At 59.0% G+C, this 15,859-nt stretch overlaps 1 protein-coding gene across 1 annotated transcript in view; it reads right to left on the bottom strand.

Moving 5' to 3' along the window:
- The window catches only part of LOC135404871 (hydrocephalus-inducing protein homolog), a 271,661-nt gene that overhangs the window by 44,047 nt on the left and 211,755 nt on the right, over positions 1 to 15,859 (bottom strand). The gene's annotated exons all lie outside the window — the stretch shown is intronic.

The following is a 15,859-nucleotide window of genomic DNA, read 5'->3' as shown; positions in this document are numbered from 1 at the left end:
GAGGTGGGAGGCCCATGGTCCTCCAGCAGCCAGGCTCCTGTTCTGGAGGGTGCTGCAATCCCCTAACCCAGCCACCCTGTTGCTTTCCTTCCTGCTCCAAGCTGATAGATACAAATGTCATGAAACAGCTTTTTATTTAGACAGTAATTGTGCAGGGATAACTCAACAAATGCCATCTACAGTAATTACTCAGGGCTCATGCTAACAAACTCTCTTCTTGCCCACCAACTGCTGTCGTTAGAGCTGTGGAAGGAAAGCATGGATTTAAAAAGTTGCTCCCAAGGCATTCCTTGTGATGTGTGAAACTGTGCATCTCTGTTTGTTGACATGGTCAGATGAGAATCGTGTTCCAAGCCAGTCACCGAACACGGGGACATTCTGTCAACAAGATGCTGAGTGTCAGAAAGCAGCAGAAGCTGAAGGCTTTGGCAACAAAGCCCTGTGCTGTTGGGCCACCGCCCCCCAATTTAGTTGGAAGCCAGGCAGCAATGTCCAACTCTTTGCAAGCTTTGTCCCTTCACTGAATGGGTTTCAAAGCTCCTCCAAGTGTGTAAGAAGGAAATCACAGAATCATAGAATGATAAGGGGTTGGAATGGCCCTTAAAGATCACCTAATCCCCAACCCCCCTGCCATGGGCAGGGACACCTTCCACTAGCCCAGGTTGCTCAGAGCCCCGTCCAACCTGACCTTGAACACTGCCAGGGACAGGGCAGCCACAACCTCCCTGGGCAACCTGTGCTAGGTTCTCACCACCCTCCCAGGGAAGAATTTCTTTTGTATATCTAACCTATCACTGCAGAAATCATGTTTTAAACTTGGCATCGCTTTTTCAGGGTGCAAACTGGTGGCTAAACGGGAAACAAGCCCGAGGGGTGGGTTAGAAATTGGAAGGAGCTGGTCTCACCCATCTCAGAGTCAGGGACTAGCACTGAGGCAGCCTGGAAAAAACAGGATAAGAGAGTAAGAATTACTCTACTGAAATGGAAATCTCTCCCCAGGCCGTGAGACCAGGCTGCCCCTGCGACTCACAAGGGAAGGCCTCGAGCCCTGCCTCCAACTCAGCTCTGAGGAACTGGACATGGGGAAAGTTTTGGTTGGAGAAGCCTACAGCTACGAGGTGAGCAGCAGGGGCTGGGGTGGATCCTGATGGCTCCTGGGGCAGAGGAGAGCCTGGTGGACCTGTGGAATTTCTGGCAACTTGGGCAGTTGTGAGCAGGGAATATTTGACATACTAGTCAAATCTGGGGGGTTTCACAGAATCTGGATCCTTTTCTGGGGTCTGAAAGGTGTTGTCTGTTGTTCATGAAGCCCCAGTTCCTGCTTTCTGACAACCGCCCTTGGAGATCAGCTGGGATGCTTTCTGCAAAACAACCCCTCAACACATGAAAGCAACACTGGGTCAAAAAGCTGAAGTGTTCAGAGGCTTCTGTTCCAGCCTCAGACTGGGCCACAGGAGCATCCCACACTGCACCCCCGACCTCAGAGCCAGGGCTGCCCCTTGTGACCTTCTGGCTGGGCCAGATGGTGCTGCCTGAGTCACCCAGCAGGATGAGCACACAGACTGTGCCTCGTGCCCCTGACAGGGATCCTTTTTCTTCCCCTGCTTGTTAGACCATGGTCTTCCAGTGCCACCTCCTGCTGCCAGCACATGGTGCTTTCCTCAGTGTGTGGTGAGGGCAACAGTCTCCTCTGCAGCCTTTTCCCCTTCTCTGGACAGGTACAAGGCACAGAACTGCCCCGGCAACAGCGAAAAGTTAACCATCCTCAACGACTCCCCCATGGAGGCAGAGGTGCATTTCTCCTTTGAGAATGACAGCAAAGGAGAGACGTTCCTTTTGGACCCTCCCAGCATGAGGCTGCAGCCCAAAGAGAAGAAGGTAGGAGGTGAGCAGGTAGGGCAGGCACCGCAGAAGTGCCGTTCCTCCTGCTCACAGAGGGCTCTTTGTATTTCTGTTTGTGGGGACGGGTTCAGAAGCTGAGTGTTTGGGCGTACCCGACTTCTGCTGGCCTCCTGGAAGACAGTCTCGTCTGCTGGATCAAGGACAACCCAGAGCCAGTGGTCTTCCAACTGTGCTGCGAAGGGGTGCAAGTGAAGCTGAGGGTCAGCCCCCAGGAGCTGCATTTCAACAAGATACTTCTGCACAGGTCAGTCATCCCACGGCTGAGGGCACTCCAAGGCTCGTGACAAAGAGAAGAGGTTTGACTCTGGTTCCAGAGGCTCAGATGGAGCTGCTTTGAGCCGCATTCAGTGGCCAGGCTGGTGTGACCACCCAGCACTGACGCTGAGTGTCTTCCTGTCTCTGCAGGACTGACACCCAGACCCTGGTCCTAAGAAACGACAGCCCACTGCCCATGGCATGGCATCTCAGTGGGCTGGACGACCTTGGAGATGACTTCTCTGCATCGCAAGGCAGGGGCATCGTTGGGCCTCGCACAGACTTTGAGGTGAAGCTGAATTTCAAGGCTGAGAAGATTGGCATCACAAATAAGATGATCCAACTAGAGGTGAGAGGGGCTTGGGCCTTCCTGGCAGAGCAGGGCAGAGCAAGCAGCCGTGTGCTCTTAGGGACAGAGTCAGGGAGAGCTGCACCTGACAGACACGGGGGACATTAATGCTTTCGCCGAGTTCGGAGAGAGACACAGGCACTGTGATGCCAATGAGTGCCTTTTTCCAAGAGGCAGGCAGGAGGCACAAGAGGGGGGGTAAGTTGCCAAAGCTGCCTCCCGAGCCTCTGCAGGGCTTGAAGCAGAAGGACCCCGGAGAAGAGCTCAGCTTCAAAGCTCCCATGCTTTGGACACTTTGTCCTCACCTCCATGAACCCATTTGCTTCCCCAGGCCCTGGGAACTGCTCCTGTGCTCCTCCTGTGCTGCCGAGGGCACCCACAGAGCCTGCTCTGCCTGAGAAACAGCGTAACTAGCTGGGAATGTGATGGCTGTGCTGGTCTGGGCACATGTAAGAGGCAAACAACCTGGTGACCCTGGGCCTGGTGCCCCTGGGCCTGGCAGTGGGTGCCCAGGGTGGGTTTGGCAGAGCCGCACTGCTCTGGCCTACCTTGACCCAGGTCTGGAACGATCTTGTCCCTCCTGTTTCCCCTCACACCCTCCCGAGATGACTCAGGGCTTGCTGGTGTCAGTGTGGCCAGACAGTCAGAACTGGAGCCTTCTGACAGCTCCAGGGAACCTGAGACCATCAGCCCCAACACAGGCAGCCTGGCGCTATCAGGGCTGTCTCCCGGTTCTCCAGCACTGGAGACCGTCAGCCCCAGCCCCAGCGCCCAGCTGCCATCTCCTGGATCTTCAGCACCACAGACCAGCAACCTCCATAGCACCCAACAGGCAACATCAGAGGAGACTCTGGAATCCCCCTCACAGGAGACGAGCAGCTCCAGCCCTGACAGTCAGGTAACATCGGGGTCGTCCCACAGCAGCTTCCCAGAAACTGAGGACAGCAGCTGCTCCAGCAGTCAGGGGCCTGACCGCCGGCAAAACCACTCCCGCCGGCAACGTCGGGCCCAAATTCCACACCTTCGGTCCGGAAGCCCCCAGGACAGGAGCCATGTGCCAGCACCAAGTCCTGGGAGGCGCAGGCCCAGGCAGAGACACTCAAGGACATTCCGCAGGCGAAACCGCTCCCGCCTGCAACGTCAGACCCCAAATCCATCCGGCCGGTGCAGAAGTCCCCATGACAGGAAGTGCACGCCAGCGCCGAGTGCTGGGAGGCGAAATCCAGGGGAAACAGCAGCCAGGACTTGCCAAAGGCAACACCACTCCCGCCAGCAGCGTCGGACCCGGAACTCATGCAGAACATTCCGAAGTCGCCATGAGAGAAGCCGTGTTAGAGCACCCAGTGCTGGGAGCCCCACTCACCGCTCAGACGTGGTCCCTGAGACAGGGACCCACCACTGACATGTCCCACATCAGACAGAGAGGAGGAGGCCCCCAAAGGGAGGGAGCCAGGTAAGAAGCAAAGCACCTGGTAACCCTGGGCCTGGTGCCCCTGGGCCTGGCAGTGGGTGCCCAGGGTGGGTTTGGCAGAGCCGCACTGCTCTGGCCTATCCTGGCTGGGCCTGGGGTGGCCTTGACATTCCTGCTTCCCCTCACAGCCTCCTGAGATGACTCAGAGCTTGCTGGCCCCAGCATGGCCTGACTGTCAGGACTGGAGCCTTCTGACAGCTCCAGGGAACTTGAGACCATCAGCCCCAACACAGCCAGCCTGGCGCTATCAGGGCTGTCTCCCAGTTCTCCAGCACTGGAGACCGTCAGCCCCAGCCCCAGTGCCCAGCTGCCATCTCCTGGATCTTCAGCACCACAGACCAGCAACCTCCATACCACCCAACAGGCAACATCAGAGGAGACTCTGGAATCCCCCTCACAGGAGACGAGCAGCTCCAGCCCTGACAGTCAGGTAACATCGGGGTCGTGTCAGTGTTTCCTGCCTCGGAACCAGTGGAGGAGCACCTTGGAAGCGACCTCGGTGTTCCGAGGACAGACGCCCTGCTGACATCACCATGGCAGACAGACACGAGCAAGCCCCCGAAGAAAGGGAGCAAGCCCCCGAAGAGAGACAGGAAGCCCCTGAACAGAGAGAGGACCAAGCCCCCGAAGACAGGCAGGAAGCCCCCGAAGACAGGGAGCCAGGTGAGAGCAAAGTGCCCCTCCCGCAGCCTGGCAGAGGGGCTGTCAGGGTGGGCAGCACAGGTGCCATGCCCGGGGCCACTGTCTCTCTCCCTCCAGCATGCGTGCTGTGTCAGCGATCAGAGGCTGACCCGGACATCTTGTGCGGAAAAACTCCTGATAAATGGGCTCTGTGTCCACAAGCTCTGGTGACCCTGGGCCTGGCAGTGGGTGCCCAGGGTGGGTTTGGCAGAGCCGCACTGCTCTGGCCTATCTTGACCCAGGTCTGGAACGATCTTGTCCCTCCTGTTTCCCCTCACACCCTCCCGAGATGACTCAGGGCTTGCTGGTGTCAGTGTGGCCAGACAGTCAGGACTGGAGCCTTCTGACAGCAACAGCGAAAAGTTAACCATCCTCAACGACTCCCCCATGGAGGCAGAGGTGCATTTCTCCTTTGAGAATGACAGCAAAGGAGAGACGTTCCTTTTGGACCCTCCCAGCATGAGGCTGCAGCCCAAAGAGAAGAAGGTAGGAGGTGAGCAGGTAGGGCAGGCACCGCAGAAGTGCCGTTCCTCCTGCTCACAGAGGGCTCTTTGTATTTCTGTTTGTGGGGACGGGTTCAGAAGCTGAGTGTTTGGGTGTACCCGACTTCTGCTGGCCTCCTGGAAGACAGTCTCGTCTGCTGGATCAAGGACAACCCAGAGCCAGTGGTCTTCCGACTGTGCTGCGAAGGGGTGCAAGTGAAGCTGAGGGTCAGCCCCCAGGAGCTGCATTTCAACAAGATACTTCTGCACAGGTCAGTCATCCCATGGCTGAGGGCACTCCAAGGCTCGTGACAAAGAGAAGAGGTTTGACTCTGGTTCCAGAGGCTCAGATGGAGCTGCTTTGAGCCGCATTCAGTGGCCAGGCTGGTGTGACCACCCAGCACTGACGCTGAGTGTCTTCCTGTCTCTGCAGGACTGACACCCAGACCCTGGTCCTAAGAAACGACAGCCCACTGCCCATGGCATGGCATCTCAGTGGGCTGGACGACCTTGGAGATGACTTCTCTGCATCGCAAGGCAGGGGCATCGTTGGGCCTCGCACAGACTTTGAGGTGAAGCTGAATTTCAAGGCTGAGAAGATTGGCATCACAAATAAGATGATCCAACTAGAGGTGAGAGGGGCTTGGGCCTTCCTGGCAGAGCAGGGCAGAGCAAGCAGCCGTGTGCTCTTAGGGACAGAGTCAGGGAGAGCTGCACCTGACAGACACGGGGGACATTAATGCTTTCGCCGAGTTCGGAGAGAGACACAGGCACTGTGATGCCAATGAGTGCCTTTTTCCAAGAGGCAGGCAGGAGGCACAAGAGGGGGGGTAAGTTGCCAAAGCTGCCTCCCGAGCCTCTGCAGGGCTTGAAGCAGAAGGACCCCGGAGAAGAGCTCAGCTTCAAAGCTCCCATGCTTTGGACACTTTGTCCTCACCTCCATGAACCCATTTGCTTCCCCAGGCCCTGGGAACTGCTCCTGTGCTCCTCCTGTGCTGCCGAGGGCACCCACAGAGCCTGCTCTGCCTGAGAAACAGCGTAACTAGCTGGGAATGTGATGGCTGTGCTGGTCTGGGCACATGTAAGAGGCAAACAACCTGGTGACCCTGGGCCTGGTGCCCCTGGGCCTGGCAGTGGGTGCCCAGGGTGGGTTTGGCAGAGCCGCACTGCTCTGGCCTACCTTGACCCAGGTCTGGAACGATCTTGTCCCTCCTGTTTCCCCTCACACCCTCCCGAGATGACTCAGGGCTTGCTGGTGTCAGTGTGGCCAGACAGTCAGAACTGGAGCCTTCTGACAGCTCCAGGGAACCTGAGACCATCAGCCCCAACACAGGCAGCCTGGCGCTATCAGGGCTGTCTCCCGGTTCTCCAGCACTGGAGACCGTCAGCCCCAGCCCCAGCGCCCAGCTGCCATCTCCTGGATCTTCAGCACCACAGACCAGCAACCTCCATAGCACCCAACAGGCAACATCAGAGGAGACTCTGGAATCCCCCTCACAGGAGACGAGCAGCTCCAGCCCTGACAGTCAGGTAACATCGGGGTCGTCCCACAGCAGCTTCCCAGAAACTGAGGACAGCAGCTGCTCCAGCAGTCAGGGGCCTGACCGCCGGCAAAACCACTCCCGCCGGCAACGTCGGGCCCAAATTCCACACCTTCGGTCCGGAAGCCCCCAGGACAGGAGCCATGTGCCAGCACCAAGTCCTGGGAGGCGCAGGCCCAGGCAGAGACACTCAAGGACATTCCGCAGGCGAAACCGCTCCCGCCTGCAACGTCAGACCCCAAATCCATCCGGCCGGTGCAGAAGTCCCCATGACAGGAAGTGCACGCCAGCGCCGAGTGCTGGGAGGCGAAATCCAGGGGAAACAGCAGCCAGGACTTGCCAAAGGCAACACCACTCCCGCCAGCAGCGTCGGACCCGGAACTCATGCAGAACATTCCGAAGTCGCCATGAGAGAAGCCGTGTTAGAGCACCCAGTGCTGGGAGCCCCACTCACCGCTCAGACGGTGAGACAGGGACCCACCACTGACATGTCCCACATCAGACAGAGAGGAGGAGGCCCCCAAAGGGAGGGAGCCAGGTAAGAAGCAAAGCACCTGGTAACCCTGGGCCTGGTGCCCCTGGGCCTGGCAGTGGGTGCCCAGGGTGGGTTTGGCAGAGCCGCACTGCTCTGGCCTATCCTGGCTGGGCCTGGGGTGGCCTTGACATTCCTGCTTCCCCTCACAGCCTCCTGAGATGACTCAGAGCTTGCTGGCCCCAGCATGGCCTGACTGTCAGGACTGGAGCCTTCTGACAGCTCCAGGGAACTTGAGACCATCAGCCCCAACACAGCCAGCCTGGCGCTATCAGGGCTGTCTCCCAGTTCTCCAGCACTGGAGACCGTCAGCCCCAGCCCCAGTGCCCAGCTGCCATCTCCTGGATCTTCAGCACCACAGACCAGCAACCTCCATACCACCCAACAGGCAACATCAGAGGAGACTCTGGAATCCCCCTCACAGGAGACGAGCAGCTCCAGCCCTGACAGTCAGGTAACATCGGGGTCGTGTCAGTGTTTCCTGCCTCGGAACCAGTGGAGGAGCACCTTGGAAGCGACCTCGGTGTTCCGAGGACAGACGCCCTGCTGACATCACCATGGCAGACAGACACGAGCAAGCCCCCGAAGAAAGGGAGCAAGCCCCCGAAGAGAGACAGGAAGCCCCTGAACAGAGAGAGGACCAAGCCCCCGAAGACAGGCAGGAAGCCCCCGAAGACAGGGAGCCAGGTGAGAGCAAAGTGCCCCTCCCGCAGCCTGGCAGAGGGGCTGTCAGGGTGGGCAGCACAGGTGCCATGCCCGGGGCCACTGTCTCTCTCCCTCCAGCATGCGTGCTGTGTCAGCGATCAGAGGCTGACCCGGACATCTTGTGCGGAAAAACTCCAGATAAATGGGCTCTGTGTCCACAAGCTCTGGTGACCCTGGGCCTGGCAGTGGGTGCCCAGGGTGGGTTTGGCAGAGCCGCACTGCTCTGGCCTATCTTGACCCAGGTCTGGAACGATCTTGTCCCTCCTGTTTCCCCTCACACCCTCCCGAGATGACTCAGGGCTTGCTGGTGTCAGTGTGGCCAGACAGTCAGGACTGGAGCCTTCTGACAGCAACAGCGAAAAGTTAACCATCCTCAACGACTCCCCCATGGAGGCAGAGGTGCATTTCTCCTTTGAGAATGACAGCAAAGGAGAGACGTTCCTTTTGGACCCTCCCAGCATGAGGCTGCAGCCCAAAGAGAAGAAGGTAGGAGGTGAGCAGGTAGGGCAGGCACCGCAGAAGTGCCGTTCCTCCTGCTCACAGAGGGCTCTTTGTATTTCTGTTTGTGGGGACGGGTTCAGAAGCTGAGTGTTTGGGCGTACCCGACTTCTGCTGGCCTCCTGGAAGACAGTCTCGTCTGCTGGATCAAGGACAACCCAGAGCCAGTGGTCTTCCAACTGTGCTGCCAAGGGGTGCAAGTGAAGCTGAGGGTCAGCCCCCAGGAGCTGCATTTCAACAAGATACTTCTGCACAGGTCAGTCATCCCACGGCTGAGGGCACTCCAAGGCTCGTGACAAAGAGAAGAGGTTTGACTCTGGTTCCAGAGGCTCAGATGGAGCTGCTTTGAGCCGCATTCAGTGGCCAGGCTGGTGTGACCACCCAGCACTGACGCTGAGTGTCTTCCTGTCTCTGCAGGACTGACACCCAGACCCTGGTCCTAAGAAACGACAGCCCACTGCCCATGGCATGGCATCTCAGTGGGCTGGACGACCTTGGAGATGACTTCTCTGCATCGCAAGGCAGGGGCATCGTTGGGCCTCGCACAGACTTTGAGGTGAAGCTGAATTTCAAGGCTGAGAAGATTGGCATCACAAATAAGATGATCCAACTAGAGGTGAGAGGGGCTTGGGCCTTCCTGGCAGAGCAGGGCAGAGCAAGCAGCCGTGTGCTCTTAGGGACAGAGTCAGGGAGAGCTGCACCTGACAGACACGGGGGACATTAATGCTTTCGCCGAGTTCGGAGAGAGACACAGGCACTGTGATGCCAATGAGTGCCTTTTTCCAAGAGGCAGGCAGGAGGCACAAGAGGGGGGGTAAGTTGCCAAAGCTGCCTCCCGAGCCTCTGCAGGGCTTGAAGCAGAAGGACCCCGGAGAAGAGCTCAGCTTCAAAGCTCCCATGCTTTGGACACTTTGTCCTCACCTCCATGAACCCATTTGCTTCCCCAGGCCCTGGGAACTGCTCCTGTGCTCCTCCTGTGCTGCCGAGGGCACCCACAGAGCCTGCTCTGCCTGAGAAACAGCGTAACTAGCTGGGAATGTGATGGCTGTGCTGGTCTGGGCACATGTAAGAGGCAAACAACCTGGTGACCCTGGGCCTGGTGCCCCTGGGCCTGGCAGTGGGTGCCCAGGGTGGGTTTGGCAGAGCCGCACTGCTCTGGCCTACCTTGACCCAGGTCTGGAACGATCTTGTCCCTCCTGTTTCCCCTCACACCCTCCCGAGATGACTCAGGGCTTGCTGGTGTCAGTGTGGCCAGACAGTCAGAACTGGAGCCTTCTGACAGCTCCAGGGAACCTGAGACCATCAGCCCCAACACAGGCAGCCTGGCGCTATCAGGGCTGTCTCCCGGTTCTCCAGCACTGGAGACCGTCAGCCCCAGCCCCAGCGCCCAGCTGCCATCTCCTGGATCTTCAGCACCACAGACCAGCAACCTCCATAGCACCCAACAGGCAACATCAGAGGAGACTCTGGAATCCCCCTCACAGGAGACGAGCAGCTCCAGCCCTGACAGTCAGGTAACATCGGGGTCGTCCCACAGCAGCTTCCCAGAAACTGAGGACAGCAGCTGCTCCAGCAGTCAGGGGCCTGACCGCCGGCAAAACCACTCCCGCCGGCAACGTCGGGCCCAAATTCCACACCTTCGGTCCGGAAGCCCCCAGGACAGGAGCCATGTGCCAGCACCAAGTCCTGGGAGGCGCAGGCCCAGGCAGAGACACTCAAGGACATTCCGCAGGCGAAACCGCTCCCGCCTGCAACGTCAGACCCCAAATCCATCCGGCCGGTGCAGAAGTCCCCATGACAGGAAGTGCACGCCAGCGCCGAGTGCTGGGAGGCGAAATCCAGGGGAAACAGCAGCCAGGACTTGCCAAAGGCAACACCACTCCCGCCAGCAGCGTCGGACCCGGAACTCATGCAGAACATTCCGAAGTCGCCATGAGAGAAGCCGTGTTAGAGCACCCAGTGCTGGGAGCCCCACTCACCGCTCAGACGTGGTCCCTGAGACAGGGACCCACCACTGACATGTCCCACATCAGACAGAGAGGAGGAGGCCCCCAAAGGGAGGGAGCCAGGTAAGAAGCAAAGCACCTGGTAACCCTGGGCCTGGTGCCCCTGGGCCTGGCAGTGGGTGCCCAGGGTGGGTTTGGCAGAGCCGCACTGCTCTGGCCTATCCTGGCTGGGCCTGGGGTGGCCTTGACATTCCTGCTTCCCCTCACAGCCTCCTGAGATGACTCAGAGCTTGCTGGCCCCAGCATGGCCTGACTGTCAGGACTGGAGCCTTCTGACAGCTCCAGGGAACTTGAGACCATCAGCCCCAACACAGCCAGCCTGGCGCTATCAGGGCTGTCTCCCAGTTCTCCAGCACTGGAGACCGTCAGCCCCAGCCCCAGTGCCCAGCTGCCATCTCCTGGATCTTCAGCACCACAGACCAGCAACCTCCATACCACCCAACAGGCAACATCAGAGGAGACTCTGGAATCCCCCTCACAGGAGACGAGCAGCTCCAGCCCTGACAGTCAGGTAACATCGGGGTCGTGTCAGTGTTTCCTGCCTCGGAACCAGTGGAGGAGCACCTTGGAAGCGACCTCGGTGTTCCGAGGACAGACGCCCTGCTGACATCACCATGGCAGACAGACACGAGCAAGCCCCCGAAGAAAGGGAGCAAGCCCCCGAAGAGAGACAGGAAGCCCCTGAACAGAGAGAGGACCAAGCCCCCGAAGACAGGCAGGAAGCCCCCGAAGACAGGGAGCCAGGTGAGAGCAAAGTGCCCCTCCCGCAGCCTGGCAGAGGGGCTGTCAGGGTGGGCAGCACAGGTGCCATGCCCGGGGCCACTGTCTCTCTCCCTCCAGCATGCGTGCTGTGTCAGCGATCAGAGGCTGACCCGGACATCTTGTGCGGAAAAACTCCTGATAAATGGGCTCTGTGTCCACAAGCTCTGGTGACCCTGGGCCTGGCAGTGGGTGCCCAGGGTGGGTTTGGCAGAGCCGCACTGCTCTGGCCTATCTTGACCCAGGTCTGGAACGATCTTGTCCCTCCTGTTTCCCCTCACACCCTCCCGAGATGACTCAGGGCTTGCTGGTGTCAGTGTGGCCAGACAGTCAGGACTGGAGCCTTCTGACAGCAACAGCGAAAAGTTAACCATCCTCAACGACTCCCCCATGGAGGCAGAGGTGCATTTCTCCTTTGAGAATGACAGCAAAGGAGAGACGTTCCTTTTGGACCCTCCCAGCATGAGGCTGCAGCCCAAAGAGAAGAAGGTAGGAGGTGAGCAGGTAGGGCAGGCACCGCAGAAGTGCCGTTCCTCCTGCTCACAGAGGGCTCTTTGTATTTCTGTTTGTGGGGACGGGTTCAGAAGCTGAGTGTTTGGGCGTACCCGACTTCTGCTGGCCTCCTGGAAGACAGTCTCGTCTGCTGGATCAAGGACAACCCAGAGCCAGTGGTCTTCCAACTGTGCTGCCAAGGGGTACAAGTGAAGCTGAGGGTCAGCCCCCAGGAGCTGCATTTCAACAAGATACTTCTGCACAGGTCAGTCATCCCACGGCTGAGGGCACTCCAAGGCTCGTGACAAAGAGAAGAGGTTTGACTCTGGTTCCAGAGGCTCAGATGGAGCTGCTTTGAGCCGCATTCAGTGGCCAGGCTGGTGTGACCACCCAGCACTGACGCTGAGTGTCTTCCTGTCTCTGCAGGACTGACACCCAGACCCTGGTCCTAAGAAACGACAGCCCACTGCCCATGGCATGGCATCTCAGTGGGCTGGACGACCTTGGAGATGACTTCTCTGCATCGCAAGGCAGGGGCATCGTTGGGCCTCGCACAGACTTTGAGGTGAAGCTGAATTTCAAGGCTGAGAAGATTGGCATCACAAATAAGATGATCCAACTAGAGGTGAGAGGGGCTTGGGCCTTCCTGGCAGAGCAGGGCAGAGCAAGCAGCCGTGTGCTCTTAGGGACAGAGTCAGGGAGAGCTGCACCTGACAGACACGGGGGACATTAATGCTTTCGCCGAGTTCGGAGAGAGACACAGGCACTGTGATGCCAATGAGTGCCTTTTTCCAAGAGGCAGGCAGGAGGCACAAGAGGGGGGGTAAGTTGCCAAAGCTGCCTCCCGAGCCTCTGCAGGGCTTGAAGCAGAAGGACCCCGGAGAAGAGCTCAGCTTCAAAGCTCCCATGCTTTGGACACTTTGTCCTCACCTCCATGAACCCATTTGCTTCCCCAGGCCCTGGGAACTGCTCCTGTGCTCCTCCTGTGCTGCCGAGGGCACCCACAGAGCCTGCTCTGCCTGAGAAACAGCGTAACTAGCTGGGAATGTGATGGCTGTGCTGGTCTGGGCACATGTAAGAGGCAAACAACCTGGTGACCCTGGGCCTGGTGCCCCTGGGCCTGGCAGTGGGTGCCCAGGGTGGGTTTGGCAGAGCCGCACTGCTCTGGCCTACCTTGACCCAGGTCTGGAACGATCTTGTCCCTCCTGTTTCCCCTCACACCCTCCCGAGATGACTCAGGGCTTGCTGGTGTCAGTGTGGCCAGACAGTCAGAACTGGAGCCTTCTGACAGCTCCAGGGAACCTGAGACCATCAGCCCCAACACAGGCAGCCTGGCGCTATCAGGGCTGTCTCCCGGTTCTCCAGCACTGGAGACCGTCAGCCCCAGCCCCAGCGCCCAGCTGCCATCTCCTGGATCTTCAGCACCACAGACCAGCAACCTCCATAGCACCCAACAGGCAACATCAGAGGAGACTCTGGAATCCCCCTCACAGGAGACGAGCAGCTCCAGCCCTGACAGTCAGGTAACATCGGGGTCGTCCCACAGCAGCTTCCCAGAAACTGAGGACAGCAGCTGCTCCAGCAGTCAGGGGCCTGACCGCCGGCAAAACCACTCCCGCCGGCAACGTCGGGCCCAAATTCCACACCTTCGGTCCGGAAGCCCCCAGGACAGGAGCCATGTGCCAGCACCAAGTCCTGGGAGGCGCAGGCCCAGGCAGAGACACTCAAGGACATTCCGCAGGCGAAACCGCTCCCGCCTGCAACGTCAGACCCCAAATCCATCCGGCCGGTGCAGAAGTCCCCATGACAGGAAGTGCACGCCAGCGCCGAGTGCTGGGAGGCGAAATCCAGGGGAAACAGCAGCCAGGACTTGCCAAAGGCAACACCACTCCCGCCAGCAGCGTCGGACCCGGAACTCATGCAGAACATTCCGAAGTCGCCATGAGAGAAGCCGTGTTAGAGCACCCAGTGCTGGGAGCCCCACTCACCGCTCAGACGTGGTCCCTGAGACAGGGACCCACCACTGACATGTCCCACATCAGACAGAGAGGAGGAGGCCCCCAAAGGGAGGGAGCCAGGTAAGAAGCAAAGCACCTGGTAACCCTGGGCCTGGTGCCCCTGGGCCTGGCAGTGGGTGCCCAGGGTGGGTTTGGCAGAGCCGCACTGCTCTGGCCTATCCTGGCTGGGCCTGGGGTGGCCTTGACATTCCTGCTTCCCCTCACAGCCTCCTGAGATGACTCAGAGCTTGCTGGCCCCAGCATGGCCTGACTGTCAGGACTGGAGCCTTCTGACAGCTCCAGGGAACTTGAGACCATCAGCCCCAACACAGCCAGCCTGGCGCTATCAGGGCTGTCTCCCAGTTCTCCAGCACTGGAGACCGTCAGCCCCAGCCCCAGTGCCCAGCTGCCATCTCCTGGATCTTCAGCACCACAGACCAGCAACCTCCATACCACCCAACAGGCAACATCAGAGGAGACTCTGGAATCCCCCTCACAGGAGACGAGCAGCTCCAGCCCTGACAGTCAGGTAACATCGGGGTCGTGTCAGTGTTTCCTGCCTCGGAACCAGTGGAGGAGCACCTTGGAAGCGACCTCGGTGTTCCGAGGACAGACGCCCTGCTGACATCACCATGGCAGACAGACACGAGCAAGCCCCCGAAGAAAGGGAGCAAGCCCCCGAAGAGAGACAGGAAGCCCCTGAACAGAGAGAGGACCAAGCCCCCGAAGACAGGCAGGAAGCCCCCGAAGACAGGGAGCCAGGTGAGAGCAAAGTGCCCCTCCCGCAGCCTGGCAGAGGGGCTGTCAGGGTGGGCAGCACAGGTGCCATGCCCGGGGCCACTGTCTCTCTCCCTCCAGCATGCGTGCTGTGTCAGCGATCAGAGGCTGACCCGGACATCTTGTGCGGAAAAACTCCTGATAAATGGGCTCTGTGTCCACAAGCTCTGGTGACCCTGGGCCTGGCAGTGGGTGCCCAGGGTGGGTTTGGCAGAGCCGCACTGCTCTGGCCTATCTTGACCCAGGTCTGGAACGATCTTGTCCCTCCTGTTTCCCCTCACACCCTCCCGAGATGACTCAGGGCTTGCTGGTGTCAGTGTGGCCAGACAGTCAGGACTGGAGCCTTCTGACAGCAACAGCGAAAAGTTAACCATCCTCAACGACTCCCCCATGGAGGCAGAGGTGCATTTCTCCTTTGAGAATGACAGCAAAGGAGAGACGTTCCTTTTGGACCCTCCCAGCATGAGGCTGCAGCCCAAAGAGAAGAAGGTAGGAGGTGAGCAGGTAGGGCAGGCACCGCAGAAGTGCCGTTCCTCCTGCTCACAGAGGGCTCTTTGTATTTCTGTTTGTGGGGACGGGTTCAGAAGCTGAGTGTTTGGGCGTACCCGACTTCTGCTGGCCTCCTGGAAGACAGTCTCGTCTGCTGGATCAAGGACAACCCAGAGCCAGTGGTCTTCCAACTGTGCTGCCAAGGGGTGCAAGTGAAGCTGAGGGTCAGCCCCCAGGAGCTGCATTTCAACAAGATACTTCTGCACAGGTCAGTCATCCCACGGCTGAGGGCACTCCAAGGCTCGTGACAAAGAGAAGAGGTTTGACTCTGGTTCCAGAGGCTCAGATGGAGCTGCTTTGAGCCGCATTCAGTGGCCAGGCTGGTGTGACCACCCAGCACTGACGCTGAGTGTCTTCCTGTCTCTGCAGGACTGACACCCAGACCCTGGTCCTAAGAAACGACAGCCCACTGCCCATGGCATGGCATCTCAGTGGGCTGGACGACCTTGGAGATGACTTCTCTGCATCGCAAGGCAGGGGCATCGTTGGGCCTCGCACAGACTTTGAGGTGAAGCTGAATTTCAAGGCTGAGAAGATTGGCATCACAAATAAGATGATCCAACTAGAGGTGAGAGGGGCTTGGGCCTTCCTGGCAGAGCAGGGCAGAGCAAGCAGCCGTGTGCTCTTAGGGACAGAGTCAGGGAGAGCTGCACCTGACAGACACGGGGGACATTAATGCTTTCGCCGAGTTCGGAGAGAGACACAGGCACTGTGATGCCAATGAGTGCCTTTTTCCAAGAGGCAGGCAGGAGGCACAAGAGGGGGGGTAAGTTGCCAAAGCTGCCTCCCGAGCCTCTGCAGGGCTTGAAGCAGAAGGACCCCGGAGAAGAGCTCAGCTTCAAAGCTCCCATGCTTTGGACACT

This window comes from Pseudopipra pipra, chromosome W (genome assembly GCF_036250125.1).
Source record: "Pseudopipra pipra isolate bDixPip1 chromosome W, bDixPip1.hap1, whole genome shotgun sequence".
In the NCBI taxonomy this organism is placed as follows: Eukaryota; Metazoa; Chordata; class Aves; order Passeriformes; family Pipridae; genus Pseudopipra; species Pseudopipra pipra.
Note: the sequence above shows the minus strand (reverse complement) of the source record. Positions and strands in the feature narration are given on the sequence as shown.